The following is a 19330-nucleotide window of genomic DNA, read 5'->3' as shown; positions in this document are numbered from 1 at the left end:
AGGTTCTTCAAATCAAAATGCGTCCAATTCGAATGTTAGAGGTAATAGGGCTTCCCAAGACAACCACTATGCACAAGCACCACATAGTAGGTCTAGCTTGGAGGAAATGATGGAAAATCAAACTAAAATGTTCAATTCTTTCATGGCCTCAAGTGAAAAGAAATTTAGTGAAGTGATGACCCATAATAAAATGCTAGAGACACAAATTTCACAATTGGCCAATGCTTTGAAGGAAGGGACTAGCACTTCTAAACTACCACCCCAAGGACTAGATCCTAAGAGGCCTGTAAATGTTATATCAACAAGGAGTGGTAAAGTTTTGGAAGAAAGTGTTCCTAAAAAAGGCAATGAGAGAATGAACATGAGTGAGCCTCCCTTTAAAAGTGATTTTAAACAAGAGAGAGAGCAAAACCATGAGAATGAAAAGGAGAAAGAATGTGAGAAAGAAAAAGAATTTGAGAAAGAGAAAGATTTTGAAAAAGAGAGTGAAGAGAGAAGAGAAAAAGAGAGAGAAACAAAACAATTGCAAAAACTACCATATCCTCACAAATTTGTTAGAAACAAATTAGATGTGCAATTTGGAAAATTTCTTGAAACATTGAAACAAATTCACCTTTCAATTCCTTTTACCGATGCTATTAAGCAAATGCCTAACTATGCTAGGTTTTTGAAAGATATTTTGAGTGGAAGGAGAAAGTGTGAATTGGTTGAAACGGTGAGTCTCACCGAGAATTGTAGTGCAATTATCATGAACAAGATGCCACCCAAATTAAAAGACCCCGGTAACTTTTCTATCCCATGTGCAATATACAAGATGCAAATTGATAATGCTTTGTGTGACCTAGGGGCTAGTGTTAGCCTAATGCCATACTCGGTATACCAAAGACTTGGGGTAGGGGAACTTCTACCCACCAACATCACCCTATAATTGGCCGATCGCTCTATTAAATTCCCAAAGGGTAAGGTAGAGGATGTTCCTCTAAGGGTGGGGAAGTTTGTAATCCCGGTGGATTTTGTTGTGTTAGAGATGGATGAAGATGTTAACATTCCAATAATTCTAGGAAGACCTTTTCTTGCTACTTCGGGTGCTTTAATAGATGTTCAAAGTGCTAAAATTTCACTAAAAGTAGGAGATGAGGTGATATAATTTGATTTGAATGAGAGCATGAAATATCCAAGCTCTAGTCTTGATAATTGCATGATAATTGATACTATTGATTCTATTGTAACTTCTATGCATGAGCACTTGCTCACTACTAACGATGCCCTTGAGAATGTCCTTTTGAACAAGGAAAAGATAGGTGACCAAAGCAAAGAGATGGCATTGTATGAAGAGATGCTTGAAGGAAGTACGGAACCAAGCAATGAGTAAGTGTGCATGGGAATCACAACACATGATGCATTAGAAGTAGCTACCTCAAGAGAAGGTAAGGGTGTTCCAATGGTAGAGTTGAAACCTCTACCATCACACCTAAGGTATGAGTTTTTGGGCCTCAATTCAACTTTTCCGGTTATTGTGAATTCTTCTTTGAACGAGATCCAAACTCAAATGTTATGTGGTGTTTTGAGAGATCACCAAGGTGCTTTAGGCTATACCATAGATAACCTCAAAGGTATTAGCCCCGCTTTATGTATGCACCACATAACACTTGAGGAGGGTGCTAAGCCTTCCATTGAGAGGCAAAGGAAACTCAATCCTCAAATGGGGGAGGTGGTGAAGAAAGAAATCACCAAACTCCTTGATGCCGACATCATCTTCCCCATTTCGAGTTCTAGATGGGTTTCCCCCGTTCATGTGGTCCCTAAAAAGGGAGGAATGACCGTAGTTGAAAATGAGAATGGTAATCTCATTTCAACTAGAACGGTGACCGGTTGGAGGATGTGCATAGACTATAGACGTCTAAATGCATCCACCAACAAGGATCATTTTCCTCTCCCTTTTATCGACCAAATGCTTGAAAGACTAACCAAGCACAAGTATTATTGCTTTCTTGATGGTTATTCGGGTTTCTTTCAAATCCCTATAAACCCGGATGACCAAGAGAAAACAACTTTTACTTGTCCCTATGGAACTTTTGCATATAGGAGGATGCCCTTCGGGCTTTGCAACGCACCGGAAACCTTCCAAAGATGCATGATGAGTATTTTTGGGGACATGCTTGAAGCCGAAATGGAAGTTTTCATGGATGATTTCTCGGTAGGGGGCCTTTCGTTCGAGGATTGTTTGTCCAACTTGGGTAAGTGCTTGACAAGATGTGAGAAGGTCAATTTGGTTTTGAATTGGGAGAAATTCCACTTTATGGTGGAAGAGGGAATTGTCCTTGGTCATAAGATTTCAAGCAAAGGGATTGAGGTTGACAAGGCCAAGGTTGAAGTGATAGAAAAGCTTCCGCCACCAATCAATGTGAGAGGAGTAAGGTCATTTTTGGGGCATGTCGGGTTCTATAGGAGATTCATCAAGGATTTCTCACAAATTTCTAGACCCCTAAATGCTCTTCTTCAAAAAGATGCCATCTTTATTTTTGATGAAGAGTGTCTCCAAGCTTTCAACAAATTAAAGGAGGCTTTAATCTCAACTCCAATTGTGCAAGGGCCAAGATGGGATTTGCCATTTGAACTTATGTGCGATGCAAGTGATGTTGCGATTGGAGGAGTATTGGGGCAAAGGATAGAGAAGAGGCTTCACGTGATTTACTACATGTCTAAGACTTTGAATGAAGCTCAACGGAACTACACCACAACGGAGAAAGAGTTTCTTGCCGTGGTTCATGCTTTTGAGAAGTTTTGGAACTACCTCATTGGTTCCAAAACTATTGTTTATACCGATCACGCAGCCATTAGGTACCTTATTGCAAAGAAAGAATCCAAGCCACGTCTTCTCGGTGGGTCCTATCTCTCCAACAATTTGATGTTGAAATCCGTGATAAAAAGGGGGCCGATAATGTGGTTGCGGACCATCTTTCCCGACTAGAGAATGTGCAAGCTAGTGATGATGAAATCCCTATATGTGATGAATTGAGAGATGATATGCTTTACATCTTGAATGAAAAGGAGCTTCCTTGGTTCGCCGACTTGGTAAACTACTTGGCCTGTGGAGAATGCCCACCCGATTTCTCCAAGAATCAAAGGAAGAAGCTAAAAAGGGAAGCAAGACATTATGTATGGGATGATCCCATTCTCTACAAACGAGGAGTAGACGGTTTGCTCCGTAGGTGTGTCCCGGATGAACAAGTGCAAGGAGTGCTCAAGATGTGCCATTCCGATCCATGTGGAGGGCATATGGGAGCCAACAAAACTGCATTGAAAATCTTGCATAGCGGTTTGTGGTGGCCTCACATCTTCAAGGACGCTTGGGGATTTGTGAAGACTTGTGACTGGTGTCAACGAACCGGCAACATATCCAAACGCAATGAGATGCCCCAACAACCGATTCTTGAGCTTGAGGTATTTGATGTATGGGGTATGGATTTCATGGGGCCATTCCCAAATTCTCATGGGAATCAATACATCCTTGTGGCGGTCGACTATGTATCAAAATGGGTGGAAGCCATTGCCTCCCCAACTAATGACCACAAGGTTGTCATGAAGATGTTCAAAAAAGTCATATTTCCAAGATTCGGTATTCCAAGGGCGGTGGTGAGTGACAATGGTTCACATTTTGTTCATAGTGCTTTTCAAAAGATGCTAAGAAAGCACGGGGTCCACCAAAGATTCGGCCTTACCTATCATCCACAAACAAGTGGACAAGCGGAAGTGTCTAACCGTCAAATAAAGCTAATCCTCGAGAAGACGGTTTCTAAGAACAGGAAGGATTGGTCAGAAAAGCTTGATGACGCTCTATGGGCATATAGAACGGCGTACAAGACCCCAATAGGCACAACTCCATATCGTCTAGTGTATGGAAAATCTTGTCATCTACCGGTGGAGCTTGAGCACCGGACCCAATGGGCGATCAAGAAGATTAATTTCGACTTGGCTAGCGCGGGAGAGCAAAGATGGCTTGATTTGCATGAGCTTGAAGAGCTAAGGTTGGAAGCCTATGAGTGTGCTAGCAACTATAAGAATCGCACTAAGGATTGCCACGACCGGAACATTGAAAAGAAAGCATTTCTAAAAGGCGATAAGGTACTCCTCTACAATTCTAGGATGAAATTGTTTCCCGGGAAACTTTTATCAAGGTGGAGTGGACCTTTTGTTGTCAAGGAAGTGTTTCCTCATGGAGCCGTGGAAGTTTGGGATATGGACGGCAAGAGATCTTTCAAGGTGAATGGGCATCACCTCAAGCTTTACTACGAGGGTGCTCATGTGGGTGTTTTAGAATCAACTCAATGTAATCTTACCTACTGAGTGTGGAGGTCGTCAAGCTATTGACGTTAAAGAAGCGCTTCCGGGAGGCAACCCGAGTAAAAAAAAAGAAAAAAAAGAGAGAGAAGAGAGAGTCAAGAAAATAAAAGGAGTGAAAAATAAAACAATGAATGAGAGAAGAAAAGAATATGAGTGTTGGGAATATCTGATTTTGGCCAAAATTGTTGAATTTTGTTCTTGTGGTTTTGATATAGGTACTTGAAGCAAAAAGAGCCGAAGAAAACAAAACAGGAAGCTGTCAACAACTAGGAGCGGGCGCTCCAACACAACTGCAAGCCCGCTCCAAGCTCAATGTACGAAACAGTAGGCTTCAAGACTGGTAGGAGCGGGCGCTCCAACTCAACTGCACGCCCGCTCCTGTCTGGGTAAGCAAACAGGTTTCAATCATAGCATTAGAGCGGGCGCTCCAACATCATTGCACGCCCGCTTCTGTCAAATGTCGTAGCCAAAATTGATTTAAGGAGCGGGCGCTCCAACTCAACTGCACGCCCGCTCCTTGCTGGGTCAGAAAGTCAATTTCTCAACTACGGCTTGGAGCGGGTGCTCCAACATCTCTGCACGCCCGCTCCAAAATGAATTTAAAACGGGCAGAAACTCTTTCTCAGTTAGGAGCGGGCGCTCCTACCCTTCTGCACGCCCGCTCCTACCTGTCCGGGTAAAAAAAAAAGAGGAACTTATCTCTCTTTTAATCACTTTACCCATCATTTCTCACCACTCATTCAAACATTCATACTCTCTCTCCTCCTTCCCATCTACTTCCCTCTCTAAAAACCTCATATTCTCCAACTTCTCTCTTCATTTTCATTATCAAATCTCAACTTTCTTCAACCGAAATTCACAAATTCTTAATCTACATCAAATTCTCTCTCCAAAAACCATAATTTTACAAAAATTTGGGCAAAAATTTCGAAGGCCCACAAGTGGGAATTGAAGAAAATCAATAGGGAAAGGGGCAAGCTTGCTAGTAAAGGAGGAATTTGAGGAAATTGGAGGATTTTAGAGTATTTTCATACTCAAAGTGGTATAATTTTTTTCCTTACTTCACTTTCCCTCTTAAACCTAAGGGTTTTTCTTCAATATTTCTCTCAATTTGTTTATTTCATGATTGTTGTGTAATTAGTTGCATGATTAGGTGATTTAAACAAATTTTCTTGCCTTCGATAATTAAATTGTTGGTTTTTGTGGATAATTGTGGAGTAAGGGAATGGCTTGTGCATGAAAAATTAATTATAATTTGTGAATTTGTGAATTTTTGTGTGAGAATTGTTGTGTTAAGATTGTTGGTTGGTTGTGTGGAATTATTATTGAATTGTGAGCAGGTACCTTGGTTTAATTTGGGGAATTTGAAGTTAAGGAGGTTGTGTTTGTTGAATTTTGGTGCTTGTGTGAGGAGTTTTGAGTGAACCCTTTTTACTCCTTTTTCCAAATTTTGTCAAGATGGTGATAAGATTATTTGGAGGTGTGGGAGGAAAGAAAAGAAAGACTTCTAGCATCCAAATATCCGAAAACCAAAACCAAAACCAAACTCAAAACCAAGACAATGCTCCTCCTCCCATTAGAATCCCCGAAAAATTTAAAAAGTATCACTCCGAGCTTTCAAAACGAAAAATCCTTCCAACAAGATTTTACGACCAATCAACTTGCCATCTTTTAGGGATAGATGAAGGAATTCGGCGAGTGGCCGATAATTTCGGATGGTTAAACTACCTCAAGAAGAGGGAGCTAACCTACGAATCGATCACTCTCGAGTTCCTTTCAACCTTAACGATGCGCCGAATCAATGGTGAGGGAGAGCCTCTTGAGTGCGAAATTAAGTTTAGACTTTTCAATCAAGAAAAGACTCTAACCTTAACTCGCCTCAATGAAATATTTGAGTGGCCCGTGTATAATCAAATAGACAACCCCGATAGTTTCTACCTTTCTAGCTACGAAGAGCGAAATTGGTGGAATACTATCGCGGAGTATCCTAATTTCACCACCCGGTCTAGCCACGCTAGCCACATTGTCCACCTCGTACTCCGTATATTCATGAGAATTATGGGGTACGCTTGTTTCTCGAAACAAGATCTCGGGAAGCTAACAAAAGAGGAGATCAAATGCCTCTTTATAGCTTCCCGATTTGAGGGGGACCTTGAGGGTAATGTGAACATGGGATACTTGTTTATCCAAAGGTGCCTTGAGATTAAGAGGAGTACGGAGTTTATAGGGGAGATAAAATGTGGTGGCATGATCACAATAATTGCCAAGGCTTTGGGTTTCACTAATTGGGTTGAGCAATTAACCCCGGTGAACGGGTCCAATGTCCTTGACCTTGCCGGACTTGCCTCAATGCAAATGCTTGTGGAGATCCATGGCAATGTCACCACATACTCTTGGTTGGTCAAGGGTAAGCACCGTTGCTTTCTCCCTAATGCGGCGGTAATGAACACCGTGGGGAACACTTGGCAAGTGCCATTTGAGCCACTCCCCGCGAATGTTCCCATCCCTGACCAACCATCTCAACCTCGTCGCCATAGTATTTCTACTGCTCCTAGGTTTTTCGGCGGCTCCTCTTCTTCTCCTTCTTCCTCCTTCGACCTTGAATCGGCTTTTCACCGCCTAAATCTTTCCAGCCAAAGAATCCTCCAAGAAAATGAATATCAAAGTTATGTGTCTCAAATGACATATCAAAGCCAAGTTGAGAGGGGAGACTTTCTCCCCTATGTCAACTATCCTAACCGCCCCGTTCAAGAGGGGCCGGTTGCGGGTTGGAACAACAACCAACCCACCTACTCTTATTGGCAAGGACCTCGTAGCTCCGTTTCGGAGCTACGATCCTTTCCTCCCTACGATTATACACAACCCGGGGGTTGTGATTTTAGGGGGGACCCATCTTATTACCACGTCCCCGAGACATGTGGTAATATGACTACCGAGGAAATCGATAACCACCCCTTAAGGGGATACTTCGGGTTTCCACCCGGGTATGATGGTGGGTGGGGCACTAGTAATGCACCGGACTACGGTCACTATCGTAGTAGCCCCAGCTATGATCTTCCTCCATACGTGGATCAACCTTCCTTTTCCGGCGATGTAGACCTCAACTATAACTACATGCCATCACCGCCTAGGGAGGATGATCGGGAGTAGCCTTTAGACATTTGTTTTTACCGTTCCCTTCTCTTCTTTTCCCATCATGTGTAACACCGAGGCCGGTGTCGAGTTCTAGCTTGGGGGGGAGATGTTTCTCATTGTGTCCATCTATCGTGGGAACGGTAATCAAATGTCTAGCTTGGGGGAAGTCTTGGGGTCTTTGTGTCTAGGGTAGTTTTCGGTTTTGGTAGGAAATGTGCTTTCTTGTGATGCCTTTTGTGTTATGTATGGAGAAATTTGAGATTGTATGTGGAATGTTTGGCATGAAAGGCTTAGTCTAGCCTTTGGGACTTGTGGTAGGATTCATAAGGTATTATGTTCTAGTTTGCATGCCTATATTAGGTTGGTTGTTACCCCTTTTCACGTTTTTATGGCATGCCTAGGCTAGAACAATTGCATATTGATGTTTTTGTCTCACTTCTCTTTATGTATGTGCTATTTGGAGCATCTTATCTATGGCTTTGATATGATCATGCTTTGGTTGGTTTGATTGTTGGTTGGTATCATGGTTGATTGGCATTGTTCTTGGTCTTGCTTGATGGTGAATTTTGATGATGATTTCCCTTAATATCCAAATTTCTTTTTCTTATCCTCTAACCCCTCTAACATCCAAATTCCCTAATATCCAAATCCCTAATATCCAAATTCTTTAATTAGTTTCTCTTTCCCCCATTTTCAACCTTTATTCAAAAAAAAAAAAAAAAAAATTTAAAAAGGATTTTGTTTGCCTTTGATCGGTTTGCAATGATGATATTGAATTGTATGTGGTGGATGTTTGTTTTCTTTTCGTAATAAAATTTCGAGCATGGTTTAGATGCCCTTGGTGGAACATAGAATTGGTTAGTTTAGGCTAGTGTGAGAATAACTTTCCCGAATGTGCGAAACTTAAAGTCTAGGTTTGTGGTAAGATGGGGTCGCCCATATCAAAGGAATTTGAACCCCGAAAGGTAGTAATTGATCCCACATTGTTCCCAAAAGTGAGGGTGTAATATTATTTTTTCAAGCCTACTACATTTGAATGAGTGGCAAGGATCCTCTTTGATTTAGTACCTAGATCGAGAACTTGAGTCCTGACTCCCAAGATCGCGGCCTAAACTACTCTTAGTAATATGAAGTTGTTATGTATTGTTCATTCGCACAAAGTTAAGGCATGTCATTCTTGTTTCCTTAGTTCAATCTTTAAGTTGTTATAAATAATAGTTTGTGATGTAAATACCCAAGTTTGAAAAAAAAAATAAAAAAAAATAAAAAGAAGTAATGAATAGCCACCACCCTAGCGATGAAACAAGCTTGGGGGTGCGTTTTTGTTTCAAGTTTATTCATAGTTTGTATTTTGGGTCAAAGTTAGAAACCTCTTTAGGTTTGCTCTTAGTGCTATATATCTTAGCTTGACTTTAATTGCAAAGCACTTCTAGTTTTCTCTATGCCTTAACTTTGTGCCGTATTCCTTGAGTCTTGTAATGTTAGTAGAATAGTTGAAGCCATAGACGGTGGAGGGAGTTGGTTCACAAGCATATGGAGAGGGTATTTATCATTGAGATGTCGAGTGCTCTAAACCTTCTTGGGTCTATTTTTCTTTCGGCTCCTTCGAGGAGTCATGAGACATTACCATTAGGGGGAATTTGAACTTTGTGTTGGGGACGCGGTAAGATTGGTTGAATGGACCAAAGTTGAGTACATTCGGGAAGGTTAGCTAGGCCTCGGCTAGTCATGACCGTGGTTGATCTTAGGCATATACCTCATGCTCGAGTTTTATTGCTTAAGGATTCTCATATCTATGCATGTGCTTTTCTTTGAGCAAATTGATCTTTGGGTTTGTTTTTGGGCAATGTGAATTACTTGAGGACAAGCATTTGGCTAGCTTGGGGGGATTTGATAAGTGGTTTATTTGACCACTTATTGTGTAAATTTAAACCCGATTTTGCGATCATTTCCCCTCCTTCTAACCCAATTTTGAATGAAAATGTTTTTTCTCGGCTTTCCCCCCCTCTTGGTTTGTGTTTGTCCATGTTTTGCAAGTCTATGAGCTCAATTAGGCAGGCTTTCGGTGCATGAATCGTGTTTAAGACAAGAGGATTGAAGATTGGAGAGGGCGCTCCAGGGGAGCGGGCGTGCCCCTCTCATGGAGCGGGCGCTCCTCGACTCTAGCCACATTCTGCCCAAGTTCAGGTGCTGTTAGGAGCGGGCGTGCACCTCTCATGGAGCGGGAGCTCCTCGACTCTAGCCACATTCTGCCCAAGTTCAGGTGCTGTTAGGAGCGGGCGTGCATCATGTGAGGAGCGGGCGCTCCTCCCTGACACTTTCAAATCTGATCCTTCATTGAAGCATTCTGGAGAGGGCGTGCAGCCGAAAGGAGCGGGCGCTCCCAGCTTAGGAGCGGGCGCTCCTCATTGTGGAGCGGGCGCTCCTCGCTGGGAATCCGTTTTCTTTTGACGGATTTCCCTATGTGTTTCGGGGAGTATAAATACTTCCCCTTTAGCTCATTTAGAAAGGGGGGGGACAGTAGCCTAGTTTTCAAAAACCTCTCTTAGTTTGAAACATTCCTTAGGATTAATTTAGCTTAGTTTTCATCAAATCAAATCATTGTATTAGTGAAATTCAAGAATTATTCTCAAAGTTTGGCAATTTGTATTCAACATTTGAAGCTTCAATTAGTAATTTCTCCAACCTTCTTCCTTTTAATTTCAGATTTTATTTGGTATTTGCATGTTATTTAAATCTTCCTAGTTCTTGGTAATTTGTTATTGGATGATAGTTATTTCAATTGTTAACCACTTTTCCCCAATTATTGAAGTATTTAGAACCCTAATTCTTGATTGCATGTTGATAAACATGAGTTGTGAATAGTCTTCTTGCTAGGGGTTGGGTGAAGCTCGACCTTTTGGGTTAACTATGCAAATGTGGGAGAAGCATTGATGTTTGAATTGCAATTAAATTGATTATATAAGATTGCTTGTTAGTTCCTCATGATAGGTTTAGCTACCCTTGACTAAGGAGCTTGATAGTATGATATGCCTAATTTGACATGGAAGTGTAAATTGAGTACGTCATTACTTATTGTAATTTGATTATGTATCATCTATTGCTAAACTAATGAGGAATCTAAGTTTAGTAGTGTGAGTTGTTTTCTAATTGCATGAGGTTGATTTTACATATAGTCCTTGCTATATCTTGTCTATTTTACTCCCCGTTTGCCTATTTGCCTTGGTTGAGTGGATCTCATTCCCTAGTATCTTTAATTCATTGATTTAGAACCATAGTTTGTTTGTCTTCTAGACGAACCCCAATTCACCAATTGACTTCGAGTTAGCTTAAGTGTAAAGATCTTTGGCAATCATATCCCGTTCCTTGTGGACCGAACTCTTACTTGTCATTATGCTTGGTTTGTAAGGTGTTTGTTAATAAATGTGTTTGATTGAGTGTGGAATGTACGACCGTTCCAACGCCCATCAAAATGTCATTTTGAGCGCGGGGAAATTATGTCGTTGACTAACCTCCTCACGGCCAAACAAAATTATTATAATCCTAAACTAACCCCTAAACAAGTCTAGTGGTAAGTTCGGAGTCGAACCACAAGGAACGGTAATGTTGGATTGTTCTCGATCTAATGCTTAAGCTACGCCGAAGTCGGTTTATGGATAGTGGACACTACAACTACACTAACACACATATAAAGATCAAGATATTACAAAGTCTACTAGGGGCAAAGATCCACTTTGAACAATTAACAAGTTAATGGGAATCGATTTGATAATCAATCATGCAAAGAAAGAATTAAAATGGGAATTAATTACCATCAAGAGCAATCTCTCAAATTCCTAGCCTAGATCCCTCATTGACTAGGTGCATAGAAGAAATTTACCCAAAATGCAATCAAATATATAAATTCTAATTCACAATCCCTTGTCAAACTAGAACTAACATGCAATTAAGTTTGCTATCTTGGGAGATCAATCCAATCTAAAACAAACAACATGCCATCATCAACTCAATCAATTTAATCACACAATTATCATCAAATTTATCTCAAATAACTCAATTAACCATAACAAAGCTTCACTCAACACCTAGTAGAAGGAAATCTACTCAAACATGATTAACAAAGCAATTAATAAAGCATAAAGAGAGAAGAGAGTAAGAAATGCTCATTGATATAAAATGGAGATCTTTAAATCATCAAATTCCTCCTTTGATTATCCAAAATCCATGAAAACCATTGTTTCTCTCACTTTCTCTCTCCAAAACTTGAGAGTTTCTCGCTCTAAAAACCTAAAACTAACCTAAAACTACTGAAAATATAATTTTCTCTTCTAAAATGAGCAAAAAATCTATTTATAGCCCTTACTAAATTGCCTAGGAAGCTCCGCAAAAAGTCGAGCAGCGCGTAGAGGAGCGGGCGTGCACCCCTCAGGAGCGGGCGCTCCAAACCTTCTGCCAAACTTCAAAATTGCACACCCTGTGAGGAGCGGGCGTGCAGCCTTGAGGAGCGGGCGCTCCTGGCTGCGGACTGGGCAAACTGCTCAGCTTCAAATGAGCATATCTCCCACGTTTTACATCGGAATTGAGCATATGACCTGTCGTTGGAAAGCTCTCAAGATAAGCTTTCATCTCCAATTAGAATCGCCCCAAAATGTTTTGTAGATCAAAAGATACAGGCGTTTGAAGTATGATCTTTGCAAATCAAGTGCACATTTCTTCATTACTTGTTCTTTTATGCTTTATATTTCTTCAATCTTGAGCAATGAACTTATCCAAGTGTTTCTAAACATAAGAGTAAACCAATAAAGTTTAATCTAATGTCATAAGCCACCAAAATATGCAAGAAAAGCCAAAATTGAGCAATAACGACATTTCACACATAAACATGACAAATGTAGTAAAACGTTATTAAAACCAAGTAAAAAGATAGAAAAACTATGAAAAACTAACTAGAAAACTCCTAAAAATAGCGACATAAATGACACTTATAAAATTCCCCCAAGCTTAACTTTTGCTCGCCCTCGAGCAAAACAAAAGAAACACAAGGGAATGTGATGCATTTTATACAAAGAAAACTAGAAGGGAAAGAATATACACTAACTCACTTTCGTAGGAATCACGAATACATTTAGCGTATGCATCAAGCACTTTAAACCCTTAGATTGCTCTAGAGGACGAGTAAGCTCTCGTAAGGGTGTCCTAAGAGTTTAACCCATAACTCTTGACAAAAATCAAGGCAAGGCAATAAATAAATAAAATAAAATAAATCGAAGTAAGAGAAAAGTTACAAGCGTTCTAGAGTGGACTTTTATGATGGAACAAACACTAATGAATGTCAATCTTTCTAAAATAATAAAGGTATGCACGTTCTAAGATGTCCAAGGTTGATTGAAACATAACATATGCTAAGCATAGAGAACTAAAGGAAACACATTCCACCTTTTGTTTCAACCAATCAAACCACGTTCTCTCTACTAGTTTCAAATCCACTTTCAAGTTAGCTTCTCATGATTCCACGAAGAAACCGGAAAATAAATAAGAAATTAAAAACATTGAGAAGGTTACCCGACATCTTGGCTATGCAAACTCGCTCTATAGGCTTGATTCCTATTTCCCGCCATCATTGAATGACTTAACCCTCTAGGATCAAAAGGACTTTCAAGGTATTAACATATAATCTAGGAGAGTAAAGGTGTGGAGAACTCTTGAAATTGGTGGTAAACCTATGTGAAGCACGGGTGGAACTTCTTCCACAAGATCCAAACGATTCCAAAACAAAAGTGCCAAGTATGCTTATTAAATAACTTTCCCCCAAGCTTATTTAACACAAAATAACAAAAACAGGGAGAACAACAATAACAAAACCCTTTTTTTTTGTGCTTTACATTCTTCTTTACTTTTTTTTTTCAATAATTCCTTTTTCCAAGCTTTTTTTTTTTTTTTTAAATGTCCTTGCCTCTTTTAACTTTGGACGGCTTTTTCTCAAAATGTATTTGGTTTTATGCAAAAAATTATATACAACACATACTTGCTTTGCAAATGAACTTATAATTCTAAACTTGCACCATAAACAATAAAACAAGCTCCAAAACAAAATTGATTCACAAACTAAAGGTAGGATTTAAAGTGAAACCAAGGCTGGAAGGCTTGTATTAAGGTTAGAGAAAAGAATGTATATGGCTCAAATGGGCTAGTAATAGGGGCAATTGCAAACCAAATCCAAAATTGAAAATTAATCCTATAAAAAGAGAAATGTCTTTGTCATCCCCTAAAGTGGCTCAGTCGCGATCTTGGGAGCTAAAAGTCAAGTTTTAGATATGAGAATGTAATAGCCAAGGATCCAAATATGCCGCTCAACAAAGTATGATGAAGGCTAGAACAATTATACATCACTAGGGATAGCAATAACTAACTCTTGATTTCATATCCACTATAGAGAGCAACTCCATCTTACCACAAGCAAGTGAACTAGAGCTTCATGGTCCCAAAGTTCTTAGCCAACTACCTTAGCATACCATATCCTAGAGTCAACCTAACACATTCTCAAACCGTGCACACCTCTAAAATTTAGGAAGAAAGACATTCAAGAATACAAGTCCAAAAGTATTATGTCCAAAGCAAGAACAAAAGAAAATACATTGCAAATTTGCCTTGATAGAAACAAAAATCTTTTTGTGATTTTCAAGACATAGAAAATGGAAAAGCATATACAAATGTGCATGGAATATATATGAATCAAAATCTAACAAATATGATAGAATACCCTCCCCCAAGCTTGAATGAGACAACATGCTCAAACATAAATCAAATAATCCATGGGAGGGGAAAACAAGGAGATCAATCCAACAACCCAACATATCTCTTGTTTCAAAGCCACTTTAGGTATCAACCAATGGAGAAAGAGCAAGGAAAGATATTACCGGATTTTAGGTGGGTGTATATACCCGCAAATGACCCAATTAAAATTTTCAAAGCCACTCTTCTCAAGAATTGAATCTTGTTTTCCATATGATAGCAATTGTGGTGCCAAACTTCCTTGATTCTTGATCCAAATCATGCACCAAAGTATATCAAGTTATGTACCTAGAAAAAGGCACACAAACATTTCCATGAGAGAAAATCTATTCTAAAAAGAAAAGAAAATGAAAGCAATAAAACACGGGTTACTTCCCGAGAAAGGCTTGCTTAAGGTCCAAGCTTGACCGCTCTAGTAAATAATATTGCAACGATCGCAAGAGCTTGTCAAATGCACTACTACACATCTCATAAGATAACAAGTAAGCAAATGATATAAGAAGGGCATGCACCAAGATTAGTGCACGCAAAAGAAGGTGAAGAGGGAGTTTCCAAGAAGAAGAAGAATCAAAAGAAAATTCAAGAAAATCAGAAAAAGAATAGAAAGGCAAACTCTCTTCACAAAAATCTTTTTGGGTGGCAAAATCACCCTTTTCCTCAATTGAAGACGAATGAGGGACATAAAAATCTTCATAGGCAAGGGGGTCCCCAATAGGCTCATTAACAAAGGAAGGAAGGGATATAGGAGTGTAGGAAATATGGTTGAAATTCCTTGAAAAAGGGACATGAGAGAAGGGGATAGGAGCAATGGTCTTACAAATGGTCTCTTCTTCACCACCATTCCTCAAATCACCAATTTGAGCATGAAAATCAATCATAGAATCCTCAAAAGAAGAACACTCATGATCATGATCTCCCTCAAACATCCAACTTCCAAGAGGAACTACATAATCCCCTTCACTACAATCATGAACAACAACTCCCTCAACTTCCTTAAAGCCTAAAATCTCAAAGTCATGCATGAATGGATGCAAATTCATTTCAAAATCATCTCTCTCCCATAAAGCATTCTTAATGAACTCACTCAAAAGGCTATGGGTTTTCATTTGACACTCAATAAACACATTAGACATAACCTTAAATGAATCCAAATACTCATGGATAAAAGGATCACAATCATGCACTTGAGACTCATCAAGATGGGAAAAAGGGTTAGGATTTTCAAAATCAACACTCTCTTCATTCTCAACTCCTTCACCATCACTCATATGCTCACCAATGGGATCCTCACACTCTCTTGGTTGCTCAAAATCATCATCATCATCCTCAACACACACATTAAATTGGGATTTTTCACAAACAAGCATCAAGGGTGACAATTGGCTTTCTAACTCTTCTTTTCTTCTCCTTCCCTCCTCAAGACGCTCCTCATTCTTTTTCATTATCTCTAATTGACCTCTCATAGAATTAAGAATCATTTCCTTACTAGGCCCAAGCTCATTATCAAGCTCAATGCACCTAATTTGAGATTCAAAAGTAGCAATAAGGGATTCAAAAGGTGTTGAAGGTTGAGGCTCAACAAGAGAAGAAGAAGTACAACCAAGATTGGAAAAATCAACATTAAGATCATGAGCATATACATCACATTGGGGAGTGGGGGCACAATCAAACACATGAGATTCATCATTAAGGGAACGAAGCACATCACAAGAAGGCATGGTAAATAATGAAGAATATTGAAACACACCATTAGCAATAACTTGAGCATGTACCTCATCATCATGAACAAAAGAGGAAATAGAGTTGAAATCATGTGTTTTAGGTTCACTTAAGGGATCATGTAACAAATCATGGGAATTCATACTAATATTAGAAGTATCAACACATTGCATATCAATAATAGAATCATGATTACCCTTATTATAGACATCCCAAGCAAACCAAACATAAAAATCCTAAGCATCATCAATTGATAATGCTCTAAATTCACCATTATGCATGCATTCAACTTCATCCCTAGTTTGCTCATTCAAACCAAAATAACAAATCTCACAAGCCTCCCAAAGACTACAACAATCAAAATCCAAATATCCCTCAAGTCTATTGAAATATTCACAAAAAGGTTCATTGTCATATTGAGGAAACGAGTTACTTGCCATTTTTTTTACCAAAACAAGCAAAAATTGAAAAAATAAAATAAAAAGAAAAGTATACACAAAGACCTAGACTCAAGCAATAAAAAACAATCAAGCATTGACACCGTTCCCCGGCAACGGCGCCATTTTGAGCGCGGGGAAATTATGTCGTTGACTAACCTCCTCACGGCCAAACAAAATTATTATAATCCTAAACTAACCCCTAAACAAGTCTAGTGGTAAGTTCGGAGTCGAACCACAAGGAACGGTAATGTTGGATTGTTCTCGATCTAATGCTTAAGCTACGCCGAAGTCGGTTTATGGATAGTGGACACTACAACTACACTAACACACATATAAAGATCAAGATATTACAAAGTCTACTAGGGGCAAAGATCCACTTTGAACAATTAACAAGTTAATGGGAATCGATTTGATAATCAATCATGCAAAGAAAGAATTAAAATGGGAATTAATTACCATCAAGAGCAATCTCTCAAATTCCTAGCCTAGATCCCTCATTGACTAGGTGCATAGAAGAAATTTACCCAAAATGCAATCAAATATATAAATTCTAATTCACAATCCCTTGTCAAACTAGAACTAACATGCAATTAAGTTTGCTATCTTGGGAGATCAATCCAATCTAAAACAAACAACATGCCATCATCAACTCAATCAATTTAATCACACAATTATCATCAAATTTATCTCAAATAACTCAATTAACCATAACAAAGCTTCACTCAACACCTAGTAGAAGGAAATCTACTCAAACATGATTAACAAAGCAATTAATAAAGCATAAAGAGAGAAGAGAGTAAGAAATGCTCATTGATATAAAATGGAGATCTTTAAATCATCAAATTCCTCCTTTGATTATCCAAAATCCATGAAAACCATTGTTTCTCTCACTTTCTCTCTCCAAAACTTGAGAGTTTCTCTCTCTAAAAACCTAAAACTAACCTAAAACTACTGAAAATATGAATTTTCTCTTCTAAAATGAGCAAAAAATCTATTTATAGCCCTTACTAAATTGCCTAGGAAGCTCCGCAAAAAGTCGAGCAGCGCGTAGAGGAGCGGGCGTGCACCCCTCAGGAGCGGGCGCTCCAAACCTTCTGCCAAACTTCAAAATTGCACACCCTGTGAGGAGCGGGCGTGCAGCCTTGAGGAGCGGGCGCTCCTGGCTGCGGACTGGGCAAACTGCTCAGCTTCAAATGAGCATATCTCCCACGTTTTACATCGGAATTGAGCATATGACCTGTCGTTGGAAAGCTCTCAAGATAAGCTTTCATCTCCAATTGGAATCGCCCCAAAATGTTTTGTAGATCAAAAGATATAGGAGTTTGAAGTATGATCTTTGCAAATCAAGTGCACATTTCTTCATTACTTGTTCTTTTATGCTTTATATTTCTTCAATCTTGAGCAATGAACTTATCCAAGTGTTCCTAAACATAAGAGTAAACCAATAAAGTTTAATCTAATGTCATAAGCCACCAAAATATGCAAGAAAAGCCAAAATTGAGCAATAACGACATTTCACACATAAACATGACAAATGTAGTAAAACGTTATTAAAACCAAGTAAAAAGATAGAAAAACTATGAAAAACTAACTAGAAAACTCCTAAAAATAGCGACATAAATGACACTTATCACATGTCGAAACACTACTTTGACCATTAATTTATCTAATTATATGTTAATAAAATCATAGGAAATTTTATAATATGAAAGTATACAATTATGACGTATCCAACCATGTATTATCAATTAATTAAGTTAAAACTATTATGTGAATAGTGAAAAAGTCAAACTTTAACACTTATTAAAACACAGTGGGAGTATAAATCATGTTAAGAAATCTCTAAGTTAATTCCCGGAAATAAATGGAAAATAAAGTAGTAAATAAAGGACGGAGGGAGTAGTGGATATTTTGATAAAAATTGCAATTAATGTGAAACAAGATAGTACTACATGCGTTACAGATTAGGTGCAACGATAAGTTTACCCTTGCGATAAATTTATATAACCTGTAACGGATGTAGTATATAAATTTACCGGATTTTTCATCATATGCCCCTGAGTTTTTCTTTTATTTACTGTATACCCCTGAACTTTTTTAAATTCATCATATACCCTCAAGTTTTCACAAATATAAACATATACCATTGATGATTAATGATTGTTAATTTTGTCAATCATTAAAGTTAATTATGAATTAAAACCATCCTAAATACATTCCATCACCCAAAAACCACCCACATTTAGGGATGACAACGGGTCGGATCTGGACCGGGTCCGGATGGACCCGAATCCAAATCCGTTTTGGTATATAGGATCCAGATCCGACCCGGATCCGGATCCATCGGGTCCAACGGATCCGGGTCCAAAAAGGGTCCAATATATTTTGCCTAATTTTTTGCAATAAATGTAATGTTCGGGTCAAAAAAATTATTTCAAACTTACGTTGTTGGTTATTAATTAAGTTCAACCCCAAATTAACCAACTTATACACTCATATTTTGAATAAAAATTATAAACATAAAAAAAAAATACGATGTTACATATAAGCTAGTGAAAAAACAACGATGCTGTATATAATATGAGCATCCAAAATTCATCTCTTGAAAGGGTTAATCTTTATCATTACTAACATTATCAACATTTTTAATAAAGAAACAAACAATTTTAGTTTTTTTAATAGGAAAAATTAAAAAAACGGGTCTACGGATCTGGATCCGGGTCTAGGGCCCAGACCCAGATCCAGATCCGTTTTTGTCAGCAGGACCCGGATCCGACCCGAATCCGCCGGGTCCAAAATTTGAAGACCCAGATCCGTGAAAAACGGATCTGGATCCACGGATCCGGGTCGGGTCCAGATCCATTGCCATCCCTGCCCACATTCCTTTTTTTCCACCACCA

Source organism: Chenopodium quinoa, unplaced genomic scaffold (genome assembly GCF_001683475.1).
Source record: "Chenopodium quinoa cultivar QQ74 unplaced genomic scaffold, ASM168347v1, whole genome shotgun sequence".
NCBI lineage: Eukaryota > Viridiplantae > Streptophyta > Magnoliopsida > Caryophyllales > Amaranthaceae > Chenopodium > Chenopodium quinoa.
Note: the sequence above shows the minus strand (reverse complement) of the source record.